Below are 25,160 nucleotides of genomic sequence, written 5' to 3'. Positions count from 1 at the left end.
GCAGAAGCAGCGCGAGGATGCAACAGGAGCAGCTACAGCCGGACATCAACGCCATGGATTTTGGAAGCGCATGGGCATTATCTGATTAATGCAAGGCTAGTATCTGACCACGATTTTGCTAGTGTACAGGAAGTGTCTGACCATTATCTGGGATGCGTACGAGCTGTGTATGGCTATAGTCTGGGTTCAGTATATGGCGATGGTTTTGGCTTGTATCTGGCCATTGCACAGGAAGTGTCTGACTATGGTATGAGATTATCTGACTTGCATCTAGCTAGCTAACGTAGACGATATGTGGAGCAGCGGACGACCCTCGCTCCGGCCGGAGCAAAGCGCGGCGCGGAGGGGAGCGGACGCGAGCGGCGCGTGGATGGACATGGCTGACCGAAGCGAGGCCCCGCGCGCGGCGCGTGCGCGGTTAGACTGTCCGCGTCGCAACTGTGGTGATGACGAAGGCGGTGAGGCTGATGATGAGGACGCGCCGCCCCTCACGGCCACTCCGGGGGCATGCCGATGTCGAGCCCCCGACCGCTATCGGAGAGACGGCGCGATGTCGCGGCGGTGAAGATGAAAAGGGTCCCGCCCGGACTGCAAAACCAGCAGCAGCGCAGTAGCATAGTACCGCCCCACGGTGGGCGCCAAATGTCGTGGTATTCTTAGGGGGGTGCAAGACGACATATGCCACAAGGTGGCTTCGTGTGAGAGCAAGACTGCTGCTGGAATATCCAGGGATGGGTATGCGAGTAGCACGCACTAGTTTACCCAGGTTCGGAGCTCTCCGGAGAGATAACACCCCTACTCCTGCATGTCTGAGTATATATCTGTGGTGTATCTCGGGCAGTACAAAGTGCTCCTGGAGCTGTATCTGAGATCAGTGCTATAAGCATCTGGCTTTGCATATGTATGTGGCATGGTGGCCGTTGCCTCTGGCCATATGGAGTGCTTGGGCATACTTGCCCGTGGGAGTGGATGGATGGATGGCTAGCTAGCTCTCTTGCTAGCTTGCTTGCTTGTGGGTGTGTGCGTGAGAGTCCATCCTGGATGGATGGATGGATGGATGCCCATATATATATGCATAGCTAGCTTAGAGAGTAAGCTATGAGGTGGCATGGGCAAGGCAAGGTGGGGTGTCATGCTTGTTCCCTAGGTCACTTCATAAATAGTGCCAGGGGACAAGTGAAACTGTACATGATGGCTGGGGTGTCACGTGTACAGTACTCAGGTACAGCCGTCACGTCGGGGTCGCGTCAGGCTGCAGTTGACTTCGGGAAGCCGGCTGGTTGGAGCAGTCGGCAGCCGGCAGCCGGCCTGGCGGAGCAGTCGGCAGCCAGCAGTCGGCCTGGCGGAGCTGCCAGTCGGCCTGGTGGAGCAGCCGGCAGCCAGCCGCCAGCCGCCGGCCAGGTAGTTGGACTGAGGGGCTTTGCTAGCCCCGATGTCTTGAATTCTTGTCTCGCTGTCTTCAGGGTATCCGTGTCCAATTACTCCGACACTCCATGTTGCTCAAAACGCTTCTGGAGCCCCGGTTCTAAGCTGTAAAGCATGCCGCACTGAACCAGGGAGTAATCATCAGCACGTGACTGCCAAGCGTTCATAACGTCTTGGTTTGCTGGGGGTGGTGCTTCACCTAGCGGTGCTTCAAGGACATATGCTTTCTTGGCAGCTATGAGGATGATCCTCAAGTTCCAGACCCAGTCCGTATAGTTGCTACCATCGTCTTTCAGCTTGGTTTTCTCTAGGAACGCGTTGAAGTTGAGGACAACATTAGCGTGGGCCATTTGATCTACAAGACATATTGTAAAGATTTTAGACTAAGTTCATGATAATTAAGTTCATCTAACCAAATTATTTAATGAACTCCCACTCAGATAGACATCCCTCTAGTCATCTAAGTGATACATGATCCGTTTCAACTAGGCCGTGTCCGATCATCACGTGAGACAGACTAGTCATCATCGGTGAACATCTTCATGTTGATCGTATCTTCCATACGACTCATGTTCGACCTTTCGGTCTTCCGTGTTCCGAGGCCATGTCTGTACATGCTAGGCTCGTCAAGTCAACCTAAGTGTTTTGCGTGTGTAAATCTGGCTTACACCCATTGTATGCAAACGTTAGAACCTATCACACCCGATCATCACGTGGTGCTTCGGAACAACGGACCTTAGCAACGGTGCATAGTTAGGGGGAACACTTTCTTGAAATTATTGCGAGGGATCATCTTATTTATGCTACCGTCGTTCTAAGCAAATAAGTTGTAAAACATGATAAACATCACATGCAATCAAATAGTGACATGATATGGCCAATATCATTTTGCTCCTTTTGATCTCCATCTTCGGGGCGCCATGATCATCGTCGTCACCGGCATGACACCATGATCTCCATCATGGTGTCTTCATGAAGTTGTCTTGTCAACTATTACTTCTACAACTATGGCTAACGGTTAGCGATAAATTAAAGTAATTACATGACGTATAAGTTGACACACAGGTCATAAATAAATTAAGACAACTCCTATGGCTCCTGCCATTGTCATACTCATCGACATGCAAGTCGTGATTCCTATTACAAGAACATGATCAATCTCATACACCACATATATCATTCATCACATCCTTTTGGCCATATCACATCACACGGCATATGCTGCAAAAACAAGTTAGACGTCCTCTAATTGTTGTTGAAAGTTTTTACGTGGCTGCTATAGGTTTCTAGAAAGAACGTTTCTTACCTACGCCAAAACCACAACGTGATATGCCAATTTCTATTTACCCTTCATAAGGACCCTTTTCATCGAATCCGATCCGACTAAAGTGGGAGAGACAGACACCCGCTAACCACTTTATGCAACTAGTGCATGTCAGTCAGTGGAACCAGTCTTACGTAAGCGTATGTGTAAGGTCGGTCCAGGCCGCTTCATCCCACGATGCCGCCGAATCAAGATAAGACTAGTAACGGCAAGTAAATTGACAAAATCGACGCCCACAACAACTTGTGTTCTACTCGTGCATAGAAACTACGCATAGACCTAGCTCATGATGCCACTGTTGGGGAACGTAGCAGAAATTTAAAATTTTCTACGCATCACCAAGATCAATCTATGGAGTCATCTAGCAACGAGGGGAGAGGAGTGCATCTACATACCCTTGTAGATCGTGAGTGGAAGCGTTCAAGAGAACGGGGTTGATGGAGTCGTACTCATCGTGATCCAAATCACCGAAGATCCTAGCACCGAACGGACGGCACCTCCGCGTTCAACACACGTACGGAGCGAGGACGTCTCCCGCGCCTTGATCCAGCAAGGAGGAGGGAGAGGTCGAGGAATAGGGCTCCAACAGCAGCACGACGGCGTGGTGGTGGTGGAGCTGCAGTACTCCGGCAGAGCTTCGCCAAGCTCTTGCGGAGGAAGAGAGGTGTTGGGGAGGGGAGGGGCTGCGCCTTGGATGTGGTATGCAGCCCTCCCCTTGCTCCTTTGTATATAGGGGAAGGAGGAAGGGGGCCGGCCCCCTCTAGATGAGATCTAGAGGGGGGCGGCGGCCAAGGGGAGGGGGCTTGCTCCCCAAGCAAGGGGGGCGCCCCCCTTAGGGTTTCCCCCCCAACCCTAGGCACATGGGCCCAAGGGGGGATGCGCCCAACCCATGTAGGGCTGGTTCCCTTTCCTCTACAGCCCATTAGGCCCTCCGAGAGAGGTGGCCCCTCCCGGTGGACCCCCGGAACCCCTCCGGTGGCCCCGGTACAATACCGATATGTCCCCGAACCTTTCCGGTGACCGTATGACAACTTCCTACATATAAATCTTCACCTCCGGACCATTCTGGAACTCCTCGTGACATCCGGGATCTCATCCGGGACTCCGAACAACATTCGGTAATCACATACAAGTCTTCCTAATAACCATAGCGTCATCGAACCTTAAGTGTGTAGACCCTACGGGTTCGGGAACCATGCAGACATGACTGAGACAACTCTCCGGCCAATAACCAACAGCGGGATCTGGATACCCATGTTGACTCCCACATATTCCACGATGATCTCATCGGATGAACCACGATGTCGAGGATTCAAGCAATCCCGTATACAATTCCCTTTGTCAATCAGTACGTTACTTGCCCGAGATTCGATCGTCGGTATCCCAATACCTCTTTCAATCTCGTTACCGGCAAGTCACTTTACTCGTGCCGTAATGCATGATCCCGTGACCAACTACTTAGTCACACTGAGCTCATTATGATGATGCATTACCGAGTGGGCCCAGAGATACCTCTCCGTCATACGGAGTGATAAATCCCAGTTTCGATTCATGCCAACCCAACAGACACTTTCAGAGATACCTGTAGTGCACCTTTATAGTCACCCAGTTACGTTGTGACGTTTGGTACACCCAAGGCACTCCTACGGTATCCCGGAGTTGCACAATCTCATGGTCTAAGGAAATGATACTTGCCATTCAGAAAAGCTCTAGCAGACGAACTACACGATTTTGTGTTATGTTTAGGATTGGGTCTTGTCCATCACATCATTCTCCTGATGATGTGATCCCGTTATCAATGACATCCAATGTCCATGGTCAGGAAACCGTAACCATCTATTGATCAATGAGCTAGTCAACTGGAGGCTCACTAGGGACATGTTGTGGTCTATATATTCACACATGTATTACGATTTCCGGATAACACAATTATAGCATGAACAATAGACAATTATCATGAACAAGGAAATATAATAATAACCATTTTATTATTGCCTCTAGGGCATATTTCCAACAGTGCCAACTACCCATGGCCGCTCCCGCCACAATTTATCGATGCCTGCCATGTTTTCTTGTTGCCTGCGATTATAAAAAGGTTATTGAAATGGCCGAACAGCTCACAACCTTTACTTCCAACATCGCTGCCTGTAGCCACTTTCTTCCTCCCTATAGCCACGCCACTTCCCCTGCAGTCGGACTAGGTGTCGCTCTCGTCGGAGGAGGAGTGGATGGTCGACGAGGAGCAAGAGGAAGATGAGGCATCCCTCATTCCTAGGAGAAAGAGGAGTATTGCCACTGTGCGATATGGCGTATCTGCTAGAGTTGCTCTTACGTTCACTTTTGGTTGGACGGCTTCTTCTGAACCTTGTCTTTCTTTTTCAAAAAATGAGGAAAGCACTCCGGCCTCTGTATGGTGGATATCCACCATCATATATTATGATTTATTATTGATTATTCAAGTAAGGCTAAGTAAAGTGAAACATTAATGTCAAACGAATTGGCATGCGAAGAAAAAAAACCAAACTCATTTGCCTTGTAGCAGAATCTCAATCATCCTAACACAAACCCCGTGACATATGGCCAAAAAACATAAAAATACATTACTCCTAGAAAGAGCCTTAAAAAGGGACCATCGCACGAGTGCCCATGAGTTCAACCAAAGGTCGAGAAGCGGACCTTCGAGCCAACACATTCAACAAGATCATGTCATGTGGGCCTCGGCAATACCTGATTTAGCTGGAGAGGCAGGATCATGGGGTTTCATCCACAATAAACGCATATTTGTCGCTAAAACCGTCACGACAATCTCTCTACCAGATGATGGCTCCACCCATCCCGCATGGGAAAACATCATAACCAGAGACGACAGTTGTCATCCCGCTTCCGATCTTTGCCGCACCTCCATATGATCCCCGTCGATGGAAGAAAGAGGAGCCAAATTTGATTAGGGGCAGCCACTGCCCTGGCTCTCTCCACCGTAGACCCACTGGTGGGATCGCGTTGATGTCAAGACACAATCATGTCCAGGGAGTATCTTATAGTCTTAACTTTATCAACACAACTCTTCCAATGAGTAGATGACAATGATTTGATAGTCAATCCCTTGTGTTATCTTCAAGAATTTGCCATCTTTTGTAGAATTAGCAATGTTGTATATATGCCCTAGATAACTCCAAAATTATGTTGTTTTACCACAAGACTTTGACATATCACATAGTGTTAAATTCAGACTATAACAAACACAAGCTGAATAAAAGCTCTTGGAATTTATTTCCAGAAGTTTCTTTTGTATCCCTTGATGTTTTCTTCCATAGGGGAGTGCTTCGGTACAACCCCCCCTTAAAACGTATAATGGGTAGTATGGTCATTTCACATTAGGTATAGGAATACACACCCCGACGCCGTACGTCCGCGCGCGACGTCGTATGCCCGCCCGCGTATGCCGCACCAGTCGTTGTACGTCGCGCCCCGTACGCCCGCCCGCATACCCGCACCCGTCGCCGTACGTCGCCGCCGTACACCCGCACGTCTCCACGTTGGCGTCGATAGTTATTGAAAAAAAACGTCACGGGAGCCGCCGACGCCCGCCGTCGTAACCCTAAACCCTAAACGCATCGACGCCGTCTCCACGCCAGCCCCCGTCTCCACGAAGTCGCCGTCGCCCGGCTCGCCGCCCTAAACAGGCCGCCGTGCGTGCCCCGGTGCCGTTGCCGTTGCCGCCGTGTTCCTTTCCCGTCGCGCGGATGGCCACCCACCCGTGATCTTCGTCGCCGCCTTCCTCCGCGGACTGCGTCTGCTACAACCGGTTATCACCCTCACGCCGTCGGCACCTGCCTCGGCCGGCCAGCAACGTCACGCCGTCAGCGCGTTCGTCATCGGACAAAATGGATCCAGCTGACATCCTCGCCGCCGTGCAAGAGGTTGGTTTGTGATGTCGTTGTGCTTGATGAACAAATTATTTTAGGGATGATGTTACACGGTGTTCGATTGATCTTAGAATTTTTTTAAACATGTATAGTTAGAGGAGGAGGGCGATTATGATGGTGATGAGTACGGCGAGGACAACGGAACCTCGTCACTGAATATGGATGAACCTGCTGAGGAGAACTACATGAGTTTGGATGAATCTTATAGTGGCAATGTAAGTGTGATCAATGTTGATAAAAACAATAAATATGATAAACCGCACGGATAATTACATGTTTTTTGCATCATGTAGCGACATGATGATGATGTTGATGATATGGATATAGATGATTCATTTGCTGAAAGTGCACTCCGGGTATGTTTTAAAAAAAATAGGAGAAGAAATGACATAATAACCGTATGAGCGCTTACATGTATTTTTTTGAAATGTGCGCAGATGGACGAGGACGGGGACTTTGTGAGGAACATTGTGGACGATGAAAGTGACAAATCGCACGTTGATGCATCTCATGATGACAGCTCCAGCAAAGTAAGTTTTGAAACTTACATACATTGCATATTAAAATAATAACTGACTGACATACATGGTTTCATGCATTAATTTACAGGGAGATGTAGATGGTCCAAGCGGGAAGGATGAGCATGTTGGTGATGATCTGTTTAATTTTTACATCGGATTTGATGAATATCAGCAAGAATCATTGGACATGCATTGGAAGGTCATGAGGAAGACGTTCAGGTCACTAGGAGAGGCTTACATTTTCTATAACCAGTATGCTTACAAGCGTGGTTTCAGCGTAAGAAAGGACTTGCTGAAATATTCGAAAGGTCGTGAGAGAACTAAGCGCTTGAGAAAGTATCTGTGTGCGAGAGCTGGGAAACGACAGGCAAAACTTTGTACAATCGAAGGCAGGACCCGCAGGCTCAGAGGGGATACTCGTTGCTTCTGCGAAGCGCATATAACTTTGAAACTTGATAAAGAGCGTAACGTTTGGCATGTCAGCAGTTTCAGTGATGATCACCATCACGTTCTAGCTAGACCGGATGAAGTCACGTTTCTTCGGTCTCATAATCAGATAAAAGAATATGAGAAAGTTGAGATATTAACTATGGCATGTGCTGGAATCAGGAAACATATGATATATGATAATGTCGTCAGTAGGCACGGGTCATATGCAAAGGCTGGTTTTGGGAGGAAGAAGCTTTATAACATGTTTTATAGGAAAAAAATGAAGTTGCTTGCACAAGGTGATGTAGACACTGCCATTGGGATCATGATGACCAGAAGAGAGAGGGATCCAGATTTCTTTGAGCACACCGTCGATGATGAAGGAAGGCTGAAAAACCTATTCTGGTGTGATTCTCAATCACGTCGAGACTATGTTGACTACGGTGATGTGATTGTCTTCAACAGGACATACATGATGAATAGATATGGCATGCCATTTATACCTTTTGTCAGTCTGAACAACCACCGTTGCACCATGGTATTCGGTTGTGCTCTTGTGTCTGACGAGACGGAAGATACATATGTCTAGCCGCTTCAGACGTTTTTGAGGGCTCATTGTCAGAAGAGGCCCAGGTCAGTAATTACTGATGGAGATGCAGCTATGATTAAGGCCATCAGAAAGGTACTTTCGGAGGTTTGGCATCGTCTTTGCTCTTGGCATATTGAGAAGAACATGCAGAAACACCTTCATCATAAGTCTCTAAAGGAGTTCGGGTCTCTACTTTATTATGCCACTACAAAAAAATTATTTGAGGAGCGATGGGCAGCGTTTATCACCAAATGGCAGTCGGAGAAAACAAAGACATGGTTACGTAGGATGTACAAGAAGAAAAGGCTTTGGGCTGCATCATATCTGTCTGGTGGGTTTTTCCTAGGTATGAGAAGTAACCAGCAAAGTGAGAGTCTGAATTCATGCCTTCACTTGCATCTAGACTCCGGTATGACTATTGTTGATATGATTGTGCACTATGAGAACTGCATAGTTCATCTCCGTGAGAACGAGGCGCATGACGATTACACAAACTCACAGACAGTCCCAGTACCAGTATTGGATGAGTGCAAAGATATTGAGAAATCAGCTGCCCGTGAGTTCACGGCGGCAAACTTTTATATCTTACGGGAAGATATGAAGAAGGCACGGGAGCTTGACGTCCTTGAGAGACTGAGAGGAGCAGACACTCACAGATTCATACTGACAAGGAATGAAAATAGGGATATCAGATTCACTGTGGACTACTCCCCAGGTAACTCCGAAGAAACCGTGAAGTGCAGTTGCAGAAGTATGGATCGCAAAGGACTTCCTTGCAAACATATTCGTCACGTTCTGATTTAGCTACGCTTACGCGAGATATCTAAGTGTTTAGTACTGCGGAGGTTGAGCCAAGTTGCAAGGGGTGGACTTCCCGTGAAGCGCACTAGCGATCTGTTTGCGCGGGGATGGGCAGGTGCAGGGGACAGAGCTAGGTAGAGCGAGTTGGCTATCTTATCTGCCGAAGCTATCATAAAGCATGCGATAAACCATTTTTATCCGACAAGTTGAAGGCGGCTCTGAGGGACATAATAGATAATTATTACACTGAGGAGGATGAGCCTGGTGCGAAGAAAAAGTTTGTGAACGACGATGCATTTGAGCCTAATCAAGATCATGTTCTGGTTCGTGATCCCGCAAAAGTTAACACCAAAGGCGCACCAAAACAGAGTGTTAAAGGCCACGGTAAGGATGGTCCTGATGTCACTAAAATGGGTGACCTAAAGCTTTTGATGAGAAAAGCAAACGTCAATGTGGCCAGTGCGGTCTTACTGGTCATTATAAGTCCACGTGCCCTCAAAATCCTAAGTACGATTTTCGTATGTTCATGTAAATCTTATTGTTCAACCCAAATTTATTTGTTTATTGTGAATTAATACAGATCTTACTATTTTACTATGTAGGAACTTTGCTTGAATTCTGGAGTATGGAAGATTGCTTCGCCCTTTGATTGAAGACAATTTTTGGATGGATTGCTTCTATCTATGAGATCTTTTTTAATTGTTAGATTATGATATATGAGACTTATTTTACTTTGTTCATGTCAGACTTTTTTTATGTCAGACTATTTGCTAAGATACTCACATAAGTATTTGTTGATGACAGACTATGTTATGCAAGAAGTATTTTTACTCTGTTTATTCTGATGTGTTCATTGTGCACTGTAGTGCCGTCGTTGTTTACTGTTGTTTCTCTACACTGTCGCCGTCGCTTATAACACCGTCGTTTTTAGTTTTTTTTAAATAAAAAATAGCCCGACAAGTGCGCCGGCCAGTCTCACATTACACAGACTGGACCGACGGCACTGTCCCACAGGGGCAGCGTCGTACGGCGGTAGCATAGCGAGTTAATCAGAGGAGTTCGACGACTTCTGTGGCGCCGGGTATATAAGCAGGTCGTCGCGCGCTCCGTCGGGCGAGGTGGGACTAAACATTTCCCGTCGCCCCGCGGGGTACTTGGGCCGTCGTCTGTCCGGCTGTAAAATGTTATTGGGCCGGCCCACGCGGTCAAGCACGTCGCTCCCGACACGGCGGCGGCGAAGGAACGTTTAGTCCCACCTCGCCCGACGGAGCGCGCGACGACCTGCTTATATACCCGGCGCCACAGAAGTTGTCGAACTCCTTTGATTAACTCACTATGCTACCGCCGCCGACGTTGCCCTGTGGGATAGTGCCATCGTGGCTGCCCTGTCGGCCCATTTGCCGACGTGGCGACGTGCAATATTCATCGGGCGGGCATTTTTTAAAACATTATATAAACATGGACTGTTTAAGTCACACAAGTAGATGACGGCAGAAGCATTTTTTAACATATGTTTTATTCAAACAAGTAGATGACGGGAGAAATATTCATCGGGCGAGCATTTTTTAAACATTATATAAACATGGGCTGTTTAAGTCACGGAAGTAGACGACGAGAGAAGTATGAATATGAGTAATTGAAAATTATAGATGACGACATGAAGACAAAATAATAATCCAAATGCCATTCTCAACTTAAATATTCAAACAAGTAGTGTCTTCTTCATCACAAAATATCCTAGTCAAAATAAATGAAAGCATCATTTGAGCGTACAAAATTTTCTGTTACATAAATTTTGCCGCATTTATTTCTTCTTTGCAAGCCGGGTAACTTTGTCTTTCACATCGTTGAGCGTATTTCTCTCTGAAAAAAATAAGCTGCGCAATCATTATGTCCCTCGATTTATTAACTGACCCCTGTTAGAACTTCATATTAGTCCAATGCGAATTGTATCACATAATGAATTCAATTAAATATAAGCATTTGAAATAAAACCATACCTGCGAAAAACGGCTTGTCCATTTGTCACTGTCCCAGTATTGAAAGCATCGAAAGACAAATATTCCACATGAATTGCTGGTCCATACAAACAACGATTCATAAGTTCGCATTTCAGATAAGATATTAAAATAATGTGAAAGTATATACGCACCCATCTTCCTATTGTGGCATATTATACGTTTTAATAGGCCAGGTAGACACATCCGGATAATTCACAGCACCACTCGCATTCGCATCACGTATGTCATGTCCAAGTTGTTTTCTCTGTTCATATGATTGATAGCACGCAAAGGTTTTAAGATAGTTAAATTACGAATTGATAGTTTCGATATGCCCATATAAATTTATGACGTACCAGCTCCTCAACTTTGTCTTTAACTTCACTGTCAAGTTCGCGTCCCATCAAAGAATCAAGAACCTGAAACTCTTCCTTCGGGCGATGCATGACGACCGAAACCCAGTGGGTATTTCCCTTATTAAGAGGAATATAAGTCTACATCACAATAAATATAAGATGTAATCAACACATATTGTTTTATTAGTTAAAACCCGTAAATGCATACATTAAGCCAGTCGAAGTTACCTTATCTTTTTTAAAATACTCATCGGTGCATCTATTCACGGGTCCATTCTTCTTCGCCATAACTTCGTTATCATTTTTTCCTGGCTCGGTGTCTGCTCTAAAATCTAGTAACCAATTGACCAGCCGGGTCGGCATTATATGACGATCGTCACCAACAACTCCCAACAGATACGACGAATAAGCATTGATAACCTGAAAATAATTTAAAAGATGTATAACAATTCCAATTTGCAGTGAACACTAATATAAAACACAATAATAACTTACATCGCCGGTTATCCATTGATGGTTAAGAATCTTACAAGCCCTCTCTGCACTAAGACCTTCGCGCATGCCATCATTGAATATTTCCTTCTTTCTATGTTTTCTTGACTGCTCATAAGCACGGACAAACTTAACAGACGCTTTCACCACATTGTATTCATCTTCAAACCAAATATAGGGAACACGTCATCAGGCCTCAGTGAAATCAACCCTTTCTTTCAGGCTGCCTCTTGGACCATGAAATTTTTAGTACCTGGATTGAAACCTTGAATCATAAGCGCAAGCAAATTATCACGCATCTTCACCGAAGGTATTCGTAACATGCCCTCCATCTCCGTTTCGTAAAATGTGAATCGCAAACTTGGTGTTAACTTATTAACAAGACTAACCCACTTTTCTACGGAACATCCAATCACACCATCGATGTCCATACTGCATATAATAATATCTATTTGACGTTGCATGCAGCTGAGATGTTATATTATAAGAAAACATAATCTAAGAAATACCTAGCCGACGGCGGGCGCTGGCGGCGAGCAGTGCGGGTGACGGCGTGCGCTGACGGCGACCAGTGTGCGTGATGACGGGTGCTGACGACGACCATTTCGGGCGATGGCGGGCGCTAACGGCGAGCGCTGACGGCGACCAATGCGGGTGACAGTGGGCGTTGATGGCGACCAGTGCGGGGTGACGGCGGGCGCTGGGGTGACGGTGGGCGGGATCAGATTGGGCGCGTCGTCGACACGTACGAGGTGGAAAGGGCATGCACGACGTGATTGGGCACCGACGTCCGACATTGTCGGGAATATTCCATCAGATAGCGACGGCTCATGGAGATATTTACTGCGTCGAGCCCGCGCTAATCAGTTCGCAATCAATACCCACCCGACGTGATATAACCGCCGGTCGTGCTTTTGTCCTACACGTGATATAACCGTCGGACGTTGCGTCAATTTTAATAAGCGTTTGTTTGTAATTAACTCTATTTGGAGGAGATGTAGGGTCAATACAATCAGTGCTTCTCTCCTTTGCATCCGCCGAATGGGCCCATTTTTTTCCACGTGCTACAGTGACCATGCAGGGCACGCACGCAAATATTTTGTTGTGTTTCGAGGCTCTATGTAATTTCTACTATTTTCCAGGCCAAAAACCCCTTAAATATTGCACGAACGTGACGCAACATGCGTTCGTTGTCGGATTTCGTTCATTTTTGGCGTGGGGTGCCCGGGTGGGGCCCCACACGCGCTGCCAAAAGTTGGGTGTTGTAACGCCCCAAGACTGATGTTCCAGGTGTCCTCCAGTTATTAGTTGTTGTTGCCTTGTCATTACTTGCGTGTCTTGCATCTCATATCATGTCATCATGTGCATTTCTTTTGCATACATGTTCGTCTCATGCATCCGAGCATTTTCCCCGTTGTCCGTTTTGCAATCCGGCGCTCCTAAGTCACCCGGTGTCCCTTTCTACCTCTTTTCGTGTGCGGGTGTTAAACGTTCTCGGATTGGACCGAGACTTGTCATGCGGCCTTGGTTTACTACCTGTAGACCGCCTGTCAAGTTTCGTGCCATTTGGACTTCGTTTGATACTCCAACGGTTAACCGAGGGACCGAAAAGGCCTCGTGTGTGTTGCAGCCCAACACCCCTCCAAAGTGGCCCAAAACCCACCTAAACCCCCTCCATCATCTCGGTCGTTCGATCATGATCGCGTGGCCGAAAACCGCACCTCATTTGGAGCTTCCTAGCTCCCTCTACCTATAAATATGTGGCCTCCCCCATCTTCCTCCTCCCGCAGCCGGACATGTCCGTCCCGCCGCCGGACGTATCCGCCGCCACCGCCATGTCGCTCGGACCAATCAGGGGCCGCCACCTCACCACCGCGCCGCCGTCGTCCACTCCCCTCGCGCCACGTGGCCGCCGGCTCCTCCCCACCGCGCCGCGGCCCGCAGAGCCCATGATCGGCCCGCGCCGAGCCGCCGCCCCGCTACACCTTCGCTGGCGCGCCTCGCCGCTGCCCCGCCGGCCGTGCTCCACCGCCCTAGCGCATCTCCGCCGCCGCCGCCCTCCTGCCGTTGCGCCGTCTCGCGCCCGCGTGGCATCGCTGGCCTCCGCCGCCCGACCTGCTCGGCCACCGTGCTCCACTGTGGACCCGCCGCTTCTTCCTCGCCGCCGGCCACCTCCCTGCTCGCCGGAGTCCACGACGTCTCGCTGGAGTCCAAGTCCGGCCAGATCTGGGCCGGGTTGGATCAGATCCACCCATCCCTCCAACCAAACGGTGTCCCGCGTCCCCGGATCCCTCCGTCCCGCACCGTCCCGTCCCGGGTTGACTTTTTGCGAGGGTATACTTTCACTAAGTCCCCAGATTCCAGTAATTTTATGCATTTGTCATCGCATCATAACTTCATCACCGTGGCTCCGATTCGTGCGTGTAGCATATCAAAATGTTCGTCTCGACGAGTACATCATTTCATCTCATTGCATCATTCTCATTTGAGCACATCTTGATTCCTGAAATGCTGTTAGAAGAGGGCTATGTGATGATTATGTCAGATCTGTTTCAGCAAATGCCCTTTTGTCATTTTTGCCATGACTAATGTGTGCATGCTATGATCCTGAGCTATACATGTGTTTTGTAGAATGCCATGCCATCTTTATAGGGGTGTATGCCATGTATTTTTGTGATCTTTGTGGTGACTAGCACAAGCATGCAAAGTAACCTACTCAATGATGCTGATTTCAGGGACTTGGAATTTCACTAAAGTCCTTGTCCTGATTTTGTTATTATGCCATATGTTCTTGTTGTTTCCTAGTGATCCATGCCTCTTTTGAGGATGATCAGTAAGGATGTTTTGTTAATATTGTGGTGCTCTATCCATCCATGTCTTTGTTTGTATTTATGGAGCACCCTAGCTTGAGTCAATCGAGCTCTACTTTTGCTATAAAATGGTCCTGGCAGATTGTTAACATGTTTAGCGATTTTGTTGAGCTTGTTGTTGTTGATCCGTGCATGCTATGATGTTGTTCTTGCCATGTCTAGATTCTATGCCATGTCTTCTTGATGGGTGCATGCTTAGTTTGTCACGCAATGCCTCGTAGTGAGTGCATTGAGCTCATAAACATGCCTACTTGTTAACTGTTTTGCCATGCTCCAGTTTTTCACTAAGTCTGAATCTGTTTATGTTTTTGCTATGTTCACATGCTTGCAATTGTACTTTCTGATCCCTTTTGGCTCATGGTCACTAAGGGACTTTTGTTATATGCTTTGGGTAGCTTCATCCATGCCTTGCTTTGCCATGATATGTTCCTGTAGCATGTAGTCTTCATGCTCTAAACATTGCTTCCTGATAACAAATTCCTGACTTGTTGATAATTTCACAAAGTCTGTAACATGTTATCATTTGCACTTTTGCCATGCTTGTTTGAACCTGTTAATGAGTGAATTCGCCGTAGCTCAGTGTTCATATTACGTTAAGCATCATGAGTGAATCCCTGCCATGTATTTTGTTGCTATGTTGGAGTGCTTTAGCATGTTGTTCTTGATGTATTTCGATGGCTTCTTGCTGAATAGAGCAGACCGGTGCCATATTTGTTTTGTTTGCCATTTCCAAACCGTGCATCCGATTCCGGTGATCTTTATATCGATTTCAACCAAAATCACCTCCTCTTTCCAGTGGCACTCTTGGATTTCCAAGTTGAGGCTAGGTTCAATCATTCCTTTCCAAATCATGCATATGCATCATATACCGCATCCCGCACATCATGTCATGTTCATGTGTTGGTTGTTTACTGTGTTGTGTGCTTCTTTGTGTTGGTTGCGATAATGTTGCATTTTTGAGGACCCGTTCGACTACGTCCGTTTGTCTTCTTCATGGACTCGTTCTTCTTCCCTGCGGGATTTCAGGCAAGATGACCATACCCTCGAAATCACTTCTATCTTTGCTTGCTAGTTGCTCGCTCTTTTGCTATGCCTATGCTGCGATACCTACCACTTGCTTATCATGCCTCCCATATTGTTAAGCCAAGCCTCTAACCCACCTTGTCCTAGCAAACCGTTGTTTGGCTATGTTACCGCTTTGCTCAGCCCCTCTTATAGCGTTGTTAGTTGCAGGTGAAGATTGGAGCTTGTTCCATGTTTGGAACATGGTTATTTTGTTGGGATATCACAATATCTCTTATTTAATTAATGCATCTATATACTTGGTAAAGGGTGGAAGGCTCGGCCTTATGCCTGGTGTTTTGTTCCACTCTTGCCGCCCTAGTTTCCGTCCTATCGGTGTTATGTTCCCGGATTTTGCGTTCATTACATGGTTGGGTTATAATGGGAACCCCTTGATAGTTCGCCTTGAATAAAACTCCTCCAGCAAGGCCCAACATTGGTTTTACCATTCGCCACCTAGCCTTTTTTCCCTTGGGTTAGGCCAGCCCAAGGGTCATCTTTATTTTAACCCCACCGGGCCAGTACTTGTCTAAGTGTTGGTCCAAACTAGAGCCCCTTGCAGCGCCACCTCGGGGAAACTCGAGGGCTGGTTTTAGTTGTACGGATTGCTTATCGGGTGTGCCCCGAGAACGAGATATGTGCAGCTCCTATCGGGATGTCGGCGCATCGGGCGGTCCTGCTAGACTTGTTTTACCATTGTCGAGGATGTCTTGTAACCGAGATGCCGAGCCTGATCGGATTGTCTTGGGAGAAGGAATATCCTTCGTTGACCGTGAGAGCTTGTGATGGTCTAAGTTGGGACACCCCTGCAGGGATTTGAACTTTCGAAAGCCGTGCCTGCGGTTATGGGTAGATGGGAATTTGTTAATGTCCGGTTGTAGAAAACCTAAAGTTTAACTTAATTAAAATGCATCAACCGCGTGTATAACCGTGATGGTCTCTTCTCGGCGGAGTCTGGGAAGTGAACACGGTGTTGGAGTTATGCTTGACGTAGGTTGTTCTAGGATCACTTCTTGATCATAGTTGTTCGCCCGTGCTTTTGCCTTCTCTTCTCGCTCTCATTTGCGTATGTTAGCCACCATATATGCTAGTCGCTTGCTGCAGCTCCACCTCATACTTTTACCCTTCCTATAAGCTTAAATAGTCTTGATCACGAGGGTGTGAGATTGCTGACTCCCCATGACTCACAGATACTTCCAAAACCAGCTTGCAGGTGTCGATGATGTCGTGCAGGTGATGCAACCGAGCTCAAGGAGGAGCTCGATGAAGATCTTATCCTTTGATTTGTTTCGTTTCAGTTGATCAGTAGTGGAGCCAAGTTGGGACGATCGGGGATCTGTGTAGCTTTGGGGTAGTCTTCTTTTATTTTGGTTCCGTAGTCGGACCTTCATTGTATATGGTTGATGTAATGCTTTATTCATTTAATTGTGTGAAGTGGCGATTGTAAGCCAACTATGTATCTCTTTCCCCTTAATTTATTTACATGGGTTGTTGTGAAGATTACCTCACTTGCGACATCGCTTTCAATGCGGTTATGCCTCTAAGTCGTGCTTCGACACGTGGGAGATATAGCCGCATCGAGGGCGTTACAAGTTGGTAATCAGAGCCTTCCCCGACTTTAGGAGCCCCCTGCTTGATCGAATCGCTGGCGTTGTTGAGTCTAGAAAAAATGTTTTGAGTCAATTAGGATTATATATATCGGAGAGTAGGAATTCTTTTTACTCCTTAGTCCCTTCTCGCTCTGGTGAGGCATCCTGACGTAGAGTTTTGACTCTTCTCTTCTCAAATTTCACTAAAAAAAATTTAGGATCACGCGGGTATCTTGGAATCGTTCCAATGGTTTTGTGACGAGAACATTGTTCTTGGTGCCTCCTGACATTTAGGGGTTGTGGCAGTGTCCCGGGGAGTTGAGCTCCGAGGTGTTGTCGTCACAATTTTATCGTTGCAGTTCTGGAATACCTGAGTTCGCCAACATCGAAAATCTCTTTTATGCAGTTGTTGGTGAGATAACCTCGACGCCACCCAGTACTAGGGCGGGAGTTTGGGAGTATTGCCATAACTCGTATAACGGATGCTTTTCGAAGGTTGAGATAAACGATTTCCGAAGGTTTCTTGGTTATGTGTTGAAGGATGGATACAGCTGGATGTAGGATTTGTTAGTTTGGGTGAGATATTATGCTTCCCCTGTATCCTCAACACCTGATTGCATAACCGGAAAGTTTCGAGAGTTTATAAGTGGGAATTCAAGTAGCTCTTAGGATTTCTTTCCGACAGATGTATGATTTGAAATTGGGGTTCGACGTCTAGTGGTCCGCCTATCCACGGTTGGTTTTACAGTGGTCTCGTTGTGTCTTAAAGAGTCCTTGGCTATGCCGACTCGGGGACGCTTCGTATGTCATGTGCACTGCCTTGTACATGATGGTGCTGTACGATCGAGCCCGTGTAGGCCCCACCACGAAAACTTCGGACGAAATCTCTATCATATGTTTGTTCCGGCTTATTTTGCAAGTCAATCCTTTGTTTTGTTTTTGAGCTGTGGTATTCGAGTTGCTTCGAAGTCAAATGTTGATTCCATACCTTTCCTAAGCGGTGTTCTCATGTTCCTATGTGAATACCAATCCTTCATGATCATCAAGATTGTCATGTCAATCTGTTTCAACCGGCGTGTTTCTCTTCAAGTGGATCCGATCATTTCAACATCCGTAAGATCAACTCAAGTCTTCTCAACGGTGTTTGTTTCATTCGTCTCCAAGTTGCCTTTGTTTTCCCGCCCACCCTCCCTTTTTCTTCGAGGACTCAGAATTCTTAATCAAGTATCCATCTTATTGGTTATGAAGCCTCTCCATTCTTTTCTGTCAATATTCTTACCCTGCGGTTCTCATGAAGATCCTAACGGAGTTGAAGTTCATCATTCATCATTCTTTTTCTTCTCCGGTGGATTCAATTCAAGCTTTTGGTGTTGATCATACCCTTTCCTCATTTCAATGCTTTCTCATGCCGGTGCAATTCTTAATCAGTCACCTCTCGCTATTCATTTGTTCCGGAGTGCTGAAGATATCTCACAAGATGCTAGTGTTTATTCTCATTCATTCAAGATCTTTTGAGTTTGTTACCTCATTCAAGACATTTAATTCAACCGGTGCTTTCTCTCTTTTGAATCGTTCTACGGTGTATCTTTTCAATGGGCCCTAACCCACAGGTCTTTTTCCAGGATCTTACCTGACTCTTCTAATTTTCCCGGAGCTATCCTCAAAAATTCTTTTCGAAGTTGACGTAAGAATGAATTATCATCAGTCTTATGTTTTTCTCCAAGATCTTTCAAATTCTTTTCACCGTTGGATCAACCTTTCAATTCATCATTCCAGAGTATCTCAACTATTCACGGTGGTGTTTCTCATCGTCTTTCTCAGATTTTGAAGACCGAAGAAGAAATTTTCCTCCATATCTTACTCCATTCTCTCGAAGATTCGTCATTCTAGTTTGTTGCCATCCTCTCATAATTGTTTTAATTGTGAGAATTCTTCTCACCCATCTGAAGCAATTCAAGATTCTTTTCAGTTTGATTATCCGGAGCCTATCATCTCAGATCTATTCATTCCAGCTTTCAGCTCTTGCTCTCTAAATCTTACCAGTGCAGCATTCAGGTATTCTCTTATCATCTCGTGATCTCTTTGTTCTCATGTATCTAAATTCTCTCAAGCATCTTCGTTTATTTGCTAATCCTTCCCGTTGTTTCTTCATGTTTTATTCGTTCTTTTTCAATCCTTACGGTGGTTATTCCAAGATTCTTCTTCCTTCGTGTATCATATCAATTCATTCATTGTTTCCAAATCCTACCGGTGGTTCGTCGAAGACCTTCCCAAGGTTGCGCTATATCTCTCTTAATCTTTTCTACAATAATAAGTAATATGTCAAATCCGTTGTTTGTCATCAATTTAATTAGTGAAGGATAAGCATAATGTAATTCTTATTCTTTTCATCGAGTGAATTCAATTCCTTATTCCGGAGGCTCATCAATTCCTGATTTCAATTTTTTCATCTTTCTTTTCCCGGAGTTCCAACCTTTTTCAATTATTTCACCACGGAGATTCATTTAAATCGGTACAAGGATTCACCTTGTGTTTTCAACTTCTCTTTCCTTCCATTTGTTCATTCTTTTGTTTACCGGAGTTCTTCATGGAGGTTCTACATGATGGGTCATAAAGGATTTAATTCCTTTTCGAAGTGTTCATCAAGATTCTTTTCAAAGGAGTTTAAGCATTATTCATCATTGCAATCCGGTGTGCAATTCTTTCTACCGTATCATTGGAGGTGGTATTATGTCATTCTTGATAATTAGAGTTCATGTTTCATGATTCACAGGTTGTTAAGAATGGGGTATTTTAAATCCATCAACCTCTTCGTTGGAGTTATCTTGGGTTATATTTCACCAAAAACTTTCCCTAAGGTTTGTCGCTATTAATGGTGATAATATATGATCCAAGCTCTTCATCTATCCTCCCGGTGAAATAATCTTCTCGTCTCCTTGTTCATATCAATCCAATTTATCGTTTCCGTTAGTGGCAGAATTTCACCTCGTAGTTTTGAGATGTTTTCTATAAGTCCATATCAAGCTTATCTTTTTGTTGTTGGTTTTCCAACAACTCCGTTCGAACCTTCTCCTAAAGATGTTTTTGCAAGCTCTTTTAAGGTAGAAGATGTTGTTTCCTCCTCCGTTCATTCCATTCCATTTCTCTCTTTTCTTCTGGAGGCATTGTGTTGTTGCTCTCTTCAACCCTTCTTCTTGTTCTTGTCAGGACCTTGTTCTTTTCATGCTTATCCATTTAACCGAAGTGTTGTGCCCTTTTGCTCAAGTTCTTTTCATTTTATCAAGTTTTGGCCTTCCTTTTCAATCGGAGTGCTGCCCGAATTTGGTCTTCCTTGTTCCTCTTCCCTACCGGAGTGCTTTCAACTTTGTACATCTTCGTTGTTTTCTTCCGTTCAAATTGTTCAACATCTAAAGGTTCTTTGGTGTCACTCATTTGTCAAAGAAGCAACTTAGCTTTACCTCTCCTCTTTCTCTTCTGTTTTCCCTCCGGTGCCATTCTAGATCTCGGGATGAGATCCTCTCGTAGTGGTGGAGTGTTGTAACGCCCCGAGACCGATGTGCCAGGTGTCCTCCAGTTATTCGCTGTTGTTGCCTTGTCATTGCTTGCGTGTCTTGCATCTCATATCATGTCATCATGTGCATTTCTTTTGCATACATGTTCGTCTCATGCATCCAAGCATTTTCCCCATTGTCCGTTTTGCAATCCAGCGCTCCTATGTCACCCGGTGTCCCTTCTACCTCTTTTCGTGTGCGGGTGTTAAACGTTCTCTGATTGGACCGAGACTTGTCATGCGACCTTGGTTTACTACCAGTAGACAGCATGTCAAGTTTCGTGCCATTTGGACTTCGTTTGATACTCCAACGGTTAACCGAGGGACCGAAAAGGCCCAGTGTGTGTTGCAGCCCAACACCCCTCCAAAGTGGCCCAAAACCCACCTAAACCCCCTCCATCATCTCGGTCGTTCGATCACGATCGCGTGGCCGAAAACCACACCTCATTTGGAGCTTCCTAGCTCCCTCTACCTATAAATATCTGGCCTCCCCCGTCAAAATTCGCGGATAAAACCCTAGCCATCTTCCTCCTCCCGCAGCCGGACATGTCCGTCCCGCCGCCAAACGTGTCCACCGCCACCGCCACGTCGTCCGGACCAATCAGGGGCCGACACCTCACCACCGCGCCGCCGTCGTCCACTCCCCTTGCGCCACGTGGCCGCCGGCTCCTCCCCGCCGCGCCGCGGCCCGCAGAGCCCATGACCGGCCCGCGCCGAGCCGCCGCCCGGCCGAGCTCGCGTCTCGCACGCCGCCCCGCTACACCTTCACTGGCGTGCCTCGCCGCTGCCCCGCCGGTCGTGCTCCACCGCCCTAGCGCATCTCCGCCGCCGCCGCCCTCCTGCCGTTGCGCCGTCTCGCGCCCGCGTGGCATCGCCGGCCTCCGCCGCCCGACCTGCTCGGCCACCGTGCTCCGCTGTGGACCCGTCGCTTCTTCCTCGCTGCCGGCCACCTCCCTGCTCGCCGGAGTCCACGACGTCTCGCCAGAGTCCAAGTCCGGCCAGATCTGGGCCGGGTTGGATCAGATCCACCCATCCCTCCAACCAAACGGTGTCCCGCGTCCCCGGATCCCTCCGTCCTGCACCGTCCCGTCCCGGGTTGACTTTTCGCGAGGGTATACTTTCACTAAGTCCCCAGATTCCAGTAATTTTATGCATTTTTCATCGCATCATAACTTCATCACCGTGGCTCCGATTCGTGCGTGTAGCATTTCAAAATGTTCGTCTCGACGAGTACATCATTTCATCTCATTGCATCAGTCTCATTTGAGCTCATCTTGATGCCCGAAATGCTGTTGGAAGAGGGCTATGTGATGATTATGTCAGATCTGTTTCAGCAAATGCCCTTTTGTCATTTTTGCCATGATTAATGTGTGCATGCTATGATCCTGAGCTCTACATGTGTCTTGTAGAATGCCATGCCATCTTTATAGGGGTGTATGCCATGTATTTTTTTGATATTTGTGGTGACTAGCACAAGCATGCAAAGTAACCTACTCAATGATGCTGATTTCAAGGACTTAGAATTTCACTAAAGTCCTTGTCCTGATTTTGTTGTTATGCCATATGTTCTTGTTGTTTCCTAGTGATCCGTGCCTCTTTTGAGGATGATCAGTAAGGATATTTTGTTAATATTGTGGTTCTCTATCCATCCATGTATTTGTCTGCATTTATGGAGCACCCTAGCTTGACTCAACCGAGCTCTACTTTTGCTATAAAATGGTCCTGGCAGATTGTTAACATGTTTAGCGATTTTGCCGAGCTTGTTGTTGTTGATCCGTGCATGCTATGATGTTGTTCTTGCCATGTCTAGCTTCTATGTCATGTCTTCTTGATGGGTGTATGCTTAGTTTGTCATGCAATGCCTCGTAGTGAGTGCATCGAGCTCGTAAACATGCCTACTTGTTAACTGTTTTGCCATGCTCCAGTTTTTCACTAAGTCTGAATCTGTTTATGTTTTTACTATGTTCACATGCTTGCAATTGTACTTTTTGATCCCTTTTGGCTCATGGTCACTAAGGGTCTTTTGTTATATGCTTTGGGTAGCTTCATGCCATTCCTTGCTTTGCCATGATATGTTCCTGTAGCATGTAGTTTTCATGATCTAAACATTGCTTCCTGATAATAAATTCCTGACTTGTTGATAATTTCACAAAGTCTGTAACCTGTTATCATTTGCACTTTTGCCATGCTTGTTTGAACCTATTACTGAGTGAATTAGCCGTAGCTTAGTGTTCATCTTTCGTTAAGCATCATGAGTGGATCCCTGCCATGTATTTTGTTGCTATGTTGGAGTGCTGTAGCATGTTGTTCTTGATGTATTTAGATGGCTTCTTGCTGAATAGAGTAGACCAGTGCCATATTTGTTTTGCTTGCCATTTCCAAACCGTGCATCTGATTCCGGTGATCTTTATATCGATTTCAACCGAAATCACCTCCTCTTTCTAGTGGCACTCTTGGATTTCCAAGTTGAGGCCAGGTTCAATCATTCCTTTCCAAATCATGCATATGCATCACATACCGCATCCCGCACATCATGTCATGTTCATGTGTTGGTTGTTTACTGTGTTGTGTGCTTCTTTCCGGTGTTGCTTCTTTGGGTTGGTTCTGATAACTTTGCGTTTGTGAGGACCCGTTCGACTACGTCCGTTTGTCTTCTTCATGGACTCGTTCTTCTTCCTTGCGGGATTTCATGCAAGATGACCATACCCTCGAAATCACTTCTATCTTTGCTTGCTAGTTGCTCGCTCTTTTGCTATGCCTATGCTGCGATACCTACCACTTGCTTATCATCCTCCCATATTGTTAAGCCAAGCCTCTAACCCACCTTGTCCTAGCAAACCGTTGTTTGGCTATGTTACCACTTTGCTCAGCCCCTCTTATAGCGTTGTTAGTTGTAGGTGATGATTGGAGCTTGTTCCATGTTTGGAACATGGTTATTTTGTTGGGATATCACAATATCTCTTATTTAATTAATGCATCTATATACTTGGTAAAGGGTGGAAGGCTCGGCCTTATGCCTGGTGTTTTGTTCCATTCTTGCCACTCTAGTTTCCGTCATATCGGTGTTATGTTCCCGGATTTTGCGTTCCTTACACGGTTGGGTTATAATGGGAACCCCTTGACAGTTTGCCTTGAATAAAACTCCTCCAGCAAGGCTCAACATTGGTTTTACCATTCGCCACCTAGCCTTTTTTCCCTTGGGTTAGGCCAGCCCAAGGGTCATCTTTATTTTAACCCCCCCGGGCCAATGCTTGTCTAAGTATTGGTCCAAACTAGAGCCCCTTGCAGCGCCACCTCGGGGAAACTCGAGGGATGGTTTTAGTTGTACGGATTGCTTATCCGGTGTGCCCTGAGAACGAGATATGTGCAGCTCCTATCGGGATGTCGGCGCATCGAGCGGTCTTGCTGGACTTGTTTTACCATTGTCGAGGATGTCTTGTAACCGGGATGCCGAGCCTGATCGGATTGTCTTGGGAGAAGGAATATCCTTCGTTGACCGTGAGAGCTTGTGATGGGCTAAGTTGGGACACCCCTGCAGGGATTTGAACTTTCGTAAGCCGTGCCCGTGGTTATGGGCAGATGGGAATTTGTTAATGTCCGGTTGTAGAAAACCTAAAGTTTAACTTAATTAAAATGCATCAACCACATGTGTAACCGTGATGGTCTCTTCTCGGCGGAGTCCAGGAAGTGAACACGGTGTTGGAGTTATGCTTGACGTAGGTTGTTCTAGGATCACTTCTTGATCATAGTTGTTCGACCATGCTTTTGCCTTCTCTTCTCGCTATCATTTGCGTATATTAGCCACCATATATGCTAGTCGCTTCCTGCAGCTCCACCTCATACTTTTACCCTTCCTATAAGCTTAAATAGTGTTGATCGCGAGGGTGTGAGATTGCTGACTCCGCGTGACTCACAGATACTTCCAAAACCAGCTTGCAGGTGCCGATGATGTCGTGCAGGCGACGCAACCGAGCTCAAGGAGGAGCTCGATGAAGATCTTGTCCTTTGTGTTGTTTCATTTCAGTCGATCAGTAGTGGAGCCCAGTCGGGACGATCAGGGATCTGTGTAGCTTTGGGGTAGTCTTCTTTTATTTTGGTTCCGTAGTCGGACCTTGATTGTATCTGGTTGATGTAAGGCTTTATTCATGTAATTGTGTGAAGTGGCGATTGTAAGCCAACTATGTATCTATTTCCCCTTAATTTATTTATATGGGTTGTTGTGAAGA

At 46.4% G+C, this 25,160-nt stretch overlaps 1 pseudogene; it reads left to right on the top strand.

The window, feature by feature from the left end:
- Window positions 1-292: 292 nt before the first annotated feature.
- On the top strand, window positions 293-9,153 carry LOC125554891 (protein FAR1-RELATED SEQUENCE 5-like; annotated as a pseudogene).
- The last annotated feature ends 16,007 nt before the right edge of the window (window positions 9,154-25,160 follow it).

Source organism: Triticum urartu, chromosome 4A, assembly GCF_056163025.1.
Source record: "Triticum urartu cultivar PI428250 chromosome 4A, HENAU_Tu73, whole genome shotgun sequence".
NCBI lineage: Eukaryota > Viridiplantae > Streptophyta > Magnoliopsida > Poales > Poaceae > Triticum > Triticum urartu.
The sequence above is the reverse complement of the archived record's forward strand: the minus strand, read 5'-3'. Positions and strand labels throughout refer to the sequence as shown.